The 9,956-nt window shown below is 45.7% G+C and overlaps 1 pseudogene; it reads right to left on the reverse strand.

Moving 5' to 3' along the window:
- Positions 1-214: 214 nt before the first annotated feature.
- On the reverse strand, positions 215-9,189 carry LOC104988789 (annotated as a pseudogene).
- Positions 9,190-9,956: the final 767 nt, after the last annotated feature.

Below are 9,956 nucleotides of genomic sequence, written 5' to 3' on the forward strand. Positions count from 1 at the left end.
TCTAGATCCTTCCCAATCATTGAACACCTCCCAGACACAAACAAAGGCTCCTGTCTGTTTCAGCACCATTATGAGTGAAACTCTTTATTCTTTAATGAGAATAGGGTGTGCAGACCACCAAATACAGTTCACCAACATCCTGAGCAGGAGTACCCTAAGTGTGATTTAGTGTTTCTCAGAGTGGCCTTACTGATTCCTGAACCACTCCAAGCATTTATACTGCCTGTGCCAGGCCAATCCTGTCATTTCCTCTATCAAAGACTGAGAAATACAGCCTCAGGAAGACATCACCCAGCATCCAGTTCTCTCTAGATGTCCTAACTGTGTTCTCTTTAAAGGTGGTATAGCAGTGGCCTCTAGAATCCTGGGGGAGTCAGAGACACACACCAGTCAGCATGAGCCCTTATGTGTGACTCCCACAAATATCCAGACCCAGCACAACTCTTGGTTTTATTTCCCTCTTTTGGTAAGTATCAAGGAATTTTCTCATTAGCAAGGGATATGAGAGTTCATCAGCAACCTAAAAGGGCCAAAACATGAGGTTGCCATGAGGAAGGCTGTGGGAGAGGGGAGGACTGAGAGGTGGGGATATAGAGGAATAATAAACAACAAAGACCTACTGTAGAGCATAAAGAAATATATTAACTATCCAGTCATAAACCACATGAAAAAGAATAAGAAAAAGAATATATATTTCTGTATGTGTATAACTGAGTCACATTGCTGTGCAGCAGAACTTAACGTAACACTGAAGATTAGCCACACTTCAATAAAATTTTTAGAAAAGAAAAAGAGTCCATAGTTCTCCTCTCTCCCTGTTTCTTTCCTTCTGCATCCTGTTCCTTGTTTTCTCTGAAGAGAATGCTGGTTCTCCTCCTGCGTCTCCACAATCCGTACTTTATTTAAAAACTTAATTTTGTATTGGAGTATAGCGGATTAACCATATTCTGAGTTTCAGGTGGACAGTAAACGGACTCAACCATATGTATCCGGGTATCCTGGTCCCAAAAATACCCCTCCCATCCAGGTTGTCATATAATTAAGTGGAGTTCACCGTGCTACACAGTAACTCGTTGTTGGTTATCCATCTTAAATAGAGCAGTGCCCACAACACGTTCTTGAAGACTTAACTCAGGTACTCTGGGAAGCCACCTTCAGCCCGCACTCACCTACTTTGGCCACTCCAGGCTTGGGTGGGTAACTTACTCTGGTTCCCCATCCCCACCGGTCAGTCCATAGCCCTCATCACCCCGAGTAAGCCCCCAGTACCCCAAATGCAAAGCACTTTGGGATGACATTTGCATGGAATCCAGTGCAGCTTTGCCTAGAACCAAGCAACCGTCCATATGACTCCATGAGTTTACACTTTTAGAATTCCTGAAATTCTCTCCCATCCTCAAAGCCTTCTTTGAGCCCATCAGCCAGCTCTGAACTCCCCTAGGGAGCTGACATGAAGCCTCCACCCTGTGCCAGGGCTGAGCAGTCACTGTGCACCCTTTATTCACCCTCTCCACAGAGGGGTTGGGTAGCCTGACTCACAAAGTGGGGACCTGGCCAGAGTTAGGGGAAGATGCATCTGAGAACTAGGGTGACCATGTAATTTATCATCCAAATGAGGAAAACTGAGAGAAGGGAAGGGAGACTGTTAATCCCTATGGTGGGACAGCACATTGGGACTATCCCCAGCCATTCCAGTGTCACATGACTTATTTCAAGGACTTTTAGAGCTGACTTTCTGTTTTCATCCATCTGAGGGTTCAGATTGAACTGAAGCTCTTTAAGTACTGAGAATCTGAGTGTTCCACTCTCCTTGTGACTCCCACCATGCCAGCATGGCATGGTGTCTCCACCTTTATTTCAGGATGATCAGTGTCCCAGACGGCACTTTACTCTCAAGTAGTTCGTATTGTGGGAGGCTCTGGCAAGACCCAAGGCTCAGCAGCATCTGCAATAGTGTGAGATGGCCTGCAGAGGGCACCCTCTTCCCAGCAGCAGCCCAAGGGTTCCTGCAAGTTCCTATTTGAGAACCACCCCTCAGGGTCCTCCCCTCACCTTGAGGACGTAGGCTTGAGCTGGTACTGGGTAGTTGATACCATCGATTATGAAGCTAATAGAGGGCAGGGTATTGACTGCAAAACATGGAACATAGTGCCATTAGAGAGAGGGAGAGAAGTTGGCCCTGGAGATCCTTCTTGTGTGTGGAGACTGGGAGTGACCCTGGGGCATGACCCTTCACCTCCGAACCCGTGGTGTGGTGCCGATGAGCTTCTGGATGTTAATGACCAGTCTTCTTGGGCCAAGGATCAGTGATGTCCCTGTATCCACAAGGGCCTCACAGCCGCCAGAACAAGCAATAACCTTTCTTTTCATGGAGATGCTGAGAGACAGTGTGACAAAGCAGAGATCAAGGTCACTCTGAGTCTCCCCAGAGCTTCCCCCTTCCTGACTGTCTTCTAAACAGCCCTTTGTCTCTTGCCCTCTTTTCCTTTGCTCCCTACACGGCACCTTCCTTGACATTCTTGAATGCAGTACTTGAATACACCAGGCTCTTTTGCACCTTGATACAAGCTGATCTTCCTTCCTAAAGGAGCCCCCTCCCCTTTGACTAGCAAATTTCTTCTCATCTTCCAGATTCCAGCTTAATTGTCATGGTTTCAGGGAAGTCTTTCCCCTGGTGTTTATTGGTATACTTTCTTGACAGTCTCTGTAGACACTTTCTCATGTCTAGCATGTACCAAAGTCACAATTCACTATGTGTGTGTCTCATTCCCTGTTCATCTGCCTTCTTAGATGGGAGGGCGAGTTTTATTCTCCTTGCCTCCCTAAAGTGCCTGGCACACAGTGGATGCCCAAGGCTTGTCTGTTCAGTGAGTGAATGAAGACTGTGCGAATAATGAATGAGAAACATCCAGAGAGCTGTATCTTGTGGGGAACAAATAACAGGTCAATCTCAGAGTGAAGATGGAGATTTGCAAGGGCAGCAGATTCTCATAGTGGTAGGAGACAGGGGCTCCTCTGGGAGAGGGTGTCTCCAAGCACTGCTCCTACAACCAGCTCAGACCCTGAGACCCTGGCCAGGAAATACATGACTAGCCCACAGAAACTCCAAAGGATAGGTCAGCTTTTGTCTGAGGGTATCACACAGAATCATCTCAATTATGCCTCTTGTCCTCAGGTCACTCCTGGATCCCACCTTCCTGATTCTCTGTTATAGCCCCTGCCCTACTGTGTGCCCATGAACGTGGGATGTCTTTTTTATTAGTTGCTTTCAAGTCTTAAGACTTCAGCAAATCTCTCCACACTGCTCAGTAGTTGCTCCCTTAGGAGACCAGTTCTACCCATTTGCTGAGGACTTTCCCTGTTTTTAAACTGACATTTATCTGTACTGAGAACTTCCGAGGTAGCCCCAGACAACTGGTCATCTTATATCTCTGTTCAGGCTGGATAAATTCTCCCTGATCCTCTGTTCACCACAATGTAGAGTCCCCTAACCATGCTCCACACCTCACAGGGCAGTGGGTGCAGCCCTCTCCCAGGTGCACAGACCCCTCCAACCCTTTTAGGACCCTGGTCAGAACCCTGGTCAGAAGGCCAGGGGATTATGAACCCATGGGTGGTTTGCATATCTATCTGGTTGTGTGTTTGTTTGTATGTGTGTTTGTATGTGTCTCTGTGAGTGTTTGTGTGTCTCTGACTAGCTATGCATGTTTATATGTGTCTGTGTATGTTTATATGTGTCTGCTTATGTGTTTCCATGTGTCTGTGTGTCTGTCTGTGTTGTTGTGAGTGGTGTATATGTCTGTGTGACTGTGTGTCTGAGGATGTATTTGTGTGTGTCTGCCTGTATCCATGTACGGTAGCGGGAGCATCACTTGGGCTGACCCTCAGAGGGAGAGGTTACCAGTCCATGTGTACTCTCCAGTTGCCCGCGTGGATCAATGGTACCCAGCTGAGCGCTACCTGGTAGTAGGATTTATCCACCCCACCAGACATCACCACACTGCCTTTCGCCATGCATGTGTAGAGAGAAGAGAGGGGGGATCGTTGGAGGACAGTAACAACGGCACTGTCTGAGAGCTGTGCTGGTCCACCCATCAAGGCCCTAATAAGGTCCCCATAAACAGATGCAGAAATCGAGGCTAGGAGAGATTGAGATCCAGACCGAGGTCAGTTACCAGCTAGTGAGTGACACAGAAGAGGTTAGAAGCTGAGTCACTTGGCTAGGCTCCACCCACTCTGTCTTCTGAAGATGCTCTACCTCCTGTGACCTGAGTGCTCAGACACACTCAGAGGACACGATGCTGAAGCATATTGGCTTTCTCCTTGTCTAGCTTGTCATTTTTCAGGAAAATCAAAGCCTGGGCATTCTAAGGGTGTGGGTTCAGGTCACCCAGAGTTGGCTGCGCTGGCCTGTGACCTCTACTGTTCAAAGGGCCCCACACTCAGAAGGGACCCCACCTATACTCTCCCTGTCTTGAAATGCCTAATATTTCTTGAACAATGGATCCCACATGTTTGTTTTGTGTCCCACACTTTCATTTTTCACTGGCTCCTGCAAATTGGGTAGCTGGTCCTGGGCTCCCAGTGGAATGCTAAAGAAGAAGGAAAAATATCCACCATCCTTCTCCTTCCTTCCTGATCAAACTCATAAGCAAATCTTATTGCTTTTTCCTCCAACTTGTTTCCTGTTGCCTTCCATTAGTCTTCCTCCTCACTCACCCGCCTAGACCAAGTTACTGGTCTTGAGCCCAGGAGCAGCATTGTCTTCCAGTAAAATGTTATTTATAAAAGCCAGTGGTGAAGCCAGGTATGGCCCTGGGGCTATATTTATCCTGGGTTAGAGTATCTCTCAGGATTCTTCTTTATCAAGTGTTCTGTAATTTTTGTGCAACGGAAAGCATCTTAAAGCTAATTTAGAGAAAGGTATTGTCCATCTCAGACGTACTTGCTCAAGTAGAAGGCAAAAGCAGGCTCAGAAATGGCACCATGATTCTTCAGGTTGTCAAAGATGGGGATGGCTTCAAAAACAGATATATTGGTGTAGTTCAAGCCCAAGATGCCATCAAAAGGTACACCCTCACACCCATATGCCACAACGTTTAGACCGAACAGCTGGTCAGAACTTACAAAGTCCCCAATCTGTGGGAGAGAAGATACGTGAAGTGGGGCTAGGACTGGGCTGGGGTGCATTGCCATTAGATCCTCAGAGAATTGCGGCAGGGCTGTGTCTTTGCTGGACCTCAGATGGTTAGACCAAGCTGGGAGGGGAATTTGAGTTCCATTTGTGAGAGGTTGTGAATTTTAAAACATCTGCCCCTCTGAAAAACACCACCTGAGTGAGTCAAATTGGCCTTGTGGCTTCTGTCCAGGTGAGGCAACCAAGAGTCAGGCCAGGACCCATTGGTGCTCCCTTGTGGACAAAATGAGTTGAGAGCAAGGTAGCCTTCTCTGGCATCACTATAACCTAATGACAGGAATGGACTGAATTCTCTAAGGTACTGTGGAGTCTGTATCTGTCCAGGAAGACGGAAGCCAAAAACACAGTCTTGCTTGCAGGGATCTATGAAACTGCTGCCTGGGAAATTCACTTTTGGGGATATGTATGTATTTGTGCGAGTGTGTATGAGAGAGAAAGAGAGAGGGGGGAACTACTCAAGTACTTTGAGGAGGCAGGACATACGTCTTATGAGACTCTCAAAGGCACCCTAGAGTGAGAACTCATTTATCAGGCCCCTTGACATCTCTGGCCTCCAGTGTCCCACTATGGATACCTGAAGCCCTTGACTGCCCCCAGGGCCCCATAGAAGTTTTATACTGTCCGTAAATACCCTACAGCAACTTCAGTCAAGAAAAGCCAACCAAGCTCCACCGTTTACCACATGTGGGCCCTCAGCAAGGCCCTTTCTGTCTGCACCTCAGTTTCCTCATATGTCTCATGAGCTAATCAGACCACCTGCTATGTTGTGTTGTTGCAGGATTAAACCAATTATTACCTGAAAGTGCCTGGAACAGTCTGTCAATATAAAAGTGGGAGCTTTTTTCCCTCTTCTCACTCCCAGGAAAATGAACCTTGAGCTGCTCATGAGCAGAGGAGCTGAAAGTCCACACCTCAAGCCACTCCCTGGGTTAGCTAATCCATTTGCTCGTGTGTCGCCATGGACACTGCCTCCCCAGGGACAGGATCCTGTGGGTAAGATGGCCAATATCTATGGGAGTTAGGCTAGGAAGGGTCCTGCCAGATGGTCCTGCATCTGTTTTGCAAGCAGGGGTCACTCCATAGCCAGTCCTGACTCAGCTTCTCTTTCCATGTTATCCAAATGGTGTTATAAACAAGAAATCCTTTCATGCTCCCAGATCCATAGGCGATGCTGAAGGTGTTTTGGGTAGGCCAGAAGGTGGAAGACTTGTAATGTCTGAACCTAAGTTATGTAGCTGCAGACACAAGAGATGAGTGTCATCAGGTGCCAAGGGTGGAAACAGGGTGGCAGAGCAAGTGAAGGATGGTCTGGGTAGGGAGTGTCTGTACTCACAACAGGCTGGACTTTAGCAAAAGATGGAGGGCACCCACAAATCAGATAAGCCTGTGTCAAAGATAACCTGGAACTCCTGAGGGTGTGTTCCAATGGTGACGTTACCCATGTAGAGTATCTACAGGGAGAAGGAGGGAGTGGGTTAGGACAGAACTGGCTACCCTCTGTTCCCACATTGATGTCTCCCTTTGGGTGTCATATATCTCTTGAGATCACTTTCCTACCACTGTGAAGCTCACAGCCTTTGATCACAGAGGTGCTTGCATTTGATTTTTTTTTTTTTTCCTGTGCTACATTGTATGCAGGATATTGATTCTGTGACCAGGCATTGAAATGGTACTTTCTGCATTGGAAGCACAGAGGCATAACCACTGGACCTCCAGGACGGTTGGACACCCAGGGAAGTCCTGGTGCCTTCATTTGAGAAACTCTGTAGTCTCTTCAAACTCAGCCTTTGCACCCCCTTCTCCAGGAGGTCCTTCTTGATCAACCCCAGCCACTCCCTCTAAACTCAGACCACATCAAATCAACACCACACAAGTGACCCTTTCATTTGAATATATTTACTCTTTGCCTATCTCTCAGGCTGCCTTGGGCATTCTTGAAGACAAAATAAGCCCTTTTTCTAATCTAAAAACAGTAATGACTATGTTAGATTCTGATGGCCTTACACAGAATATGGGTTCAGTAACTTTTTACCTCTGTGGTTCTTGCATCTCTGGAAACTGAATTCCTCTGCCTGGGGATTCACAATTGCTTTGCAGTTGGTTCTACTTTCTGATCAGAGATGATTCACTCTTCATCTGTAACTAGTTGACTCCCTTAGTTCAGAAGGAACTGTTGCTGATGCTTCTGTTGCTGCATCGCTTCAGTCGTGTATGATTCTGTGCAACCCCATAGACAGCAGCCCACCAGGCTCTACCATCCCTGGGATTCTCCAGGCAAGAACATTGGAATGGGTTGAAATTTCCTTCTCCAATTCAGGAAAGTGAAAAGTGAAAGTGAAGTCCTCAGTCGTGTCTGCCTCTTAGCGACCCCATGGACTGCAGCCTACCAGGCCTCTCTGTCCTTGGGTTTTTCCAGGCAAGAGTACTGTAGTTGGTTGTCATTGCCTTCTCCTCTGAAGGAACAATCTCCCTCAAACTAATGACACATCTTTGATACAGAAATGAATGTTTACCTGCCACCTGGTAATTTCTCTGCCCAGTCACCAAGACAAGAGTTAAGGATGATAGTGCCTTCTCCTCTGGGTGGGGCCCCTTTTGCCCAGTGTGTCTGCCTCCTGCAGGAGCCCCAGCCCCAACATCCCACGTGGCACCTCCAGATGAGCCCCAGTGCTAGGTTAGAGCACCAGGGGGCGCTGTGGAGCGCCATCCTCCCAAAATACTCACATCCATGATGTTCCTCAGGGGGTGAATAGTTATATTTGAGCCACCAGAAGAAATCCGGGACAGACTGTAAGCATATTCCTTGAGGAAATTTTTCAGCATGTTTTTTTCACTTAGGGTATTTCTCATGGTCTTCACTTTCCTTAGAGATATTCTTTCACCAAACATTTGACAAAGAAAACAAAGAAGATGCTACAATTACCTGTCAGTGTTAAGGTATAACTGTCATTGCAATGGCACTATGTATTTTCTAATCATTTTTATGAGTCACCTTATTATAAGAATTTTATGCATATTCCATGGCAAAGATGCAGGTTTGAATAAAGATTCTGTTCTGTAGTGTTGGGTAAGCCATATGACCCTGTGGGGTCTCAATCTCCCCTTCAGTAAAATGGTGGAATGTAACAATACAAACCCTCCGAATAGGATATCTTGGGGATAAGTGAAGTGATGGATATAAGGTACCTGATAAATAAGAAGTCTCAACAATGACAGCCACTAGCAGTGCTGTTGCCGTCCCACTGTATCCTTCTCATAGAAGCTCAGGGAAAGAGGTAAAAGGGGATTCCTGTCCTCTTTTACAAGGGAGGAATTTGAAATTCAAGAGACTTGTGAATTGGCTGTGGTCACACTGCTTGTCAGATATAAAACAGTGTATAACTAGCTCTCCCAATCTTTCTCAAAGTTGAAAGAGAAGAGAGAGTTGAAAGAAGAATCCAGGAGATAGGGAACAAGTTCAGGAAATGTAGAAAATTAAAAGAAAAGTTAAAAGAAAACACCACAGAGAGAAATACACTCACAGAGAATTCCAAAGGGATGGAGAGATACATGATAGTGATGCAGAGATGCAGACATAGACATATACACACTGAAGTAGAGAGGGAACAAAGAACATGCTAAATAAAAGGTAGAAAAGTGCTTTCCACAGGACCACACCTACATCTGCACTGACTGTGCACTGAACAATTGCAAGGACTTCCAATTTCAATAGGTCATGACATGACTGGACCCCAGAGTTGTCCAACTATGCAAATCTACACCAAGAACCTTGGGTCCCACAGTTCCTATAGCAAGGTACTTATCAATATTTAAGGGTTTAACTTTAAGATTGTCAGGGAAATATTCCATTCTGTTCTAAAGCTGATGAGTAGAAGAATAATCAGATGAAAAGAAAAATCACAGAAAAGAGATGATGTGGCTTACAGTCTCCATACTTACATGATTCTGCAATCTGAAAAGACCACCAGCCCAAGAAGCGCAAGCCACTTCATGCTTCTTTCCTGGCTCCAAGTACTCAGGAAAGTTCAGGTTCTTAGCACATAATGGTGACCGGGAGCCCCTAGTTATATATGCTCTGACATGCCCTAGTTTAGCACTTTAGGCCAATAATAGGTCTGAAATAATCAAAAAGGTCTCAATAAAGTATTTACCTTCATCAGTGTCCTTGGCAAGTGGACTTTGAAGCTTCACAGAATACAGAAAATTGAACTGTAATCTCTTCCTTGAAGCTTGGCTGGAAAATCAAACTGATCTGCATGGACATCTAAGAAGATGGAGAACCTTGCCTACTTGGAGAAAAAAACTGCTAAGAACATCATAAAAATGGATACTAAGGTCCAGGCTCGACATTCGTGTTTTCATGTCATCTTCCTAGCCACTTCATGAGATATGCATGGCTGTCTTCATTGGAGAGGAGATTGCTAGGAGGATAAGTTGTCAAATGACAAAGTGAAGACTTCAGGAACAGCCAAGGAACATACAACTGGCTTTAGGTAGTGGGTCTAATGACAGACATCACGGGCACCTATGATGCCAGTCTGCATAAAAGATTTAGGCCAGAGCAGTACTTCAATTGCATGGTTTCAGTATTGGAAGAAATGTCATATGCATCCACAAGATATTTTATATCATCCAACAAATGTACAAGGAAGAACTGTGTGCTAGGTTCTGGGTTAAAGGCTTCAAAGTCAAAGTTGATCAAGATAAAAGTAGTCTTTTTTTTTTTTTTTTTATTTTATTTTTATTTTTTTTATTTTTT

Source organism: Bison bison, unplaced genomic scaffold (genome assembly GCF_000754665.1).
Source record: "Bison bison bison isolate TAMUID 2011002044 unplaced genomic scaffold, Bison_UMD1.0 scf7180017864142, whole genome shotgun sequence".
NCBI classification, from domain to species: Eukaryota; Metazoa; Chordata; class Mammalia; order Artiodactyla; family Bovidae; genus Bison; species Bison bison.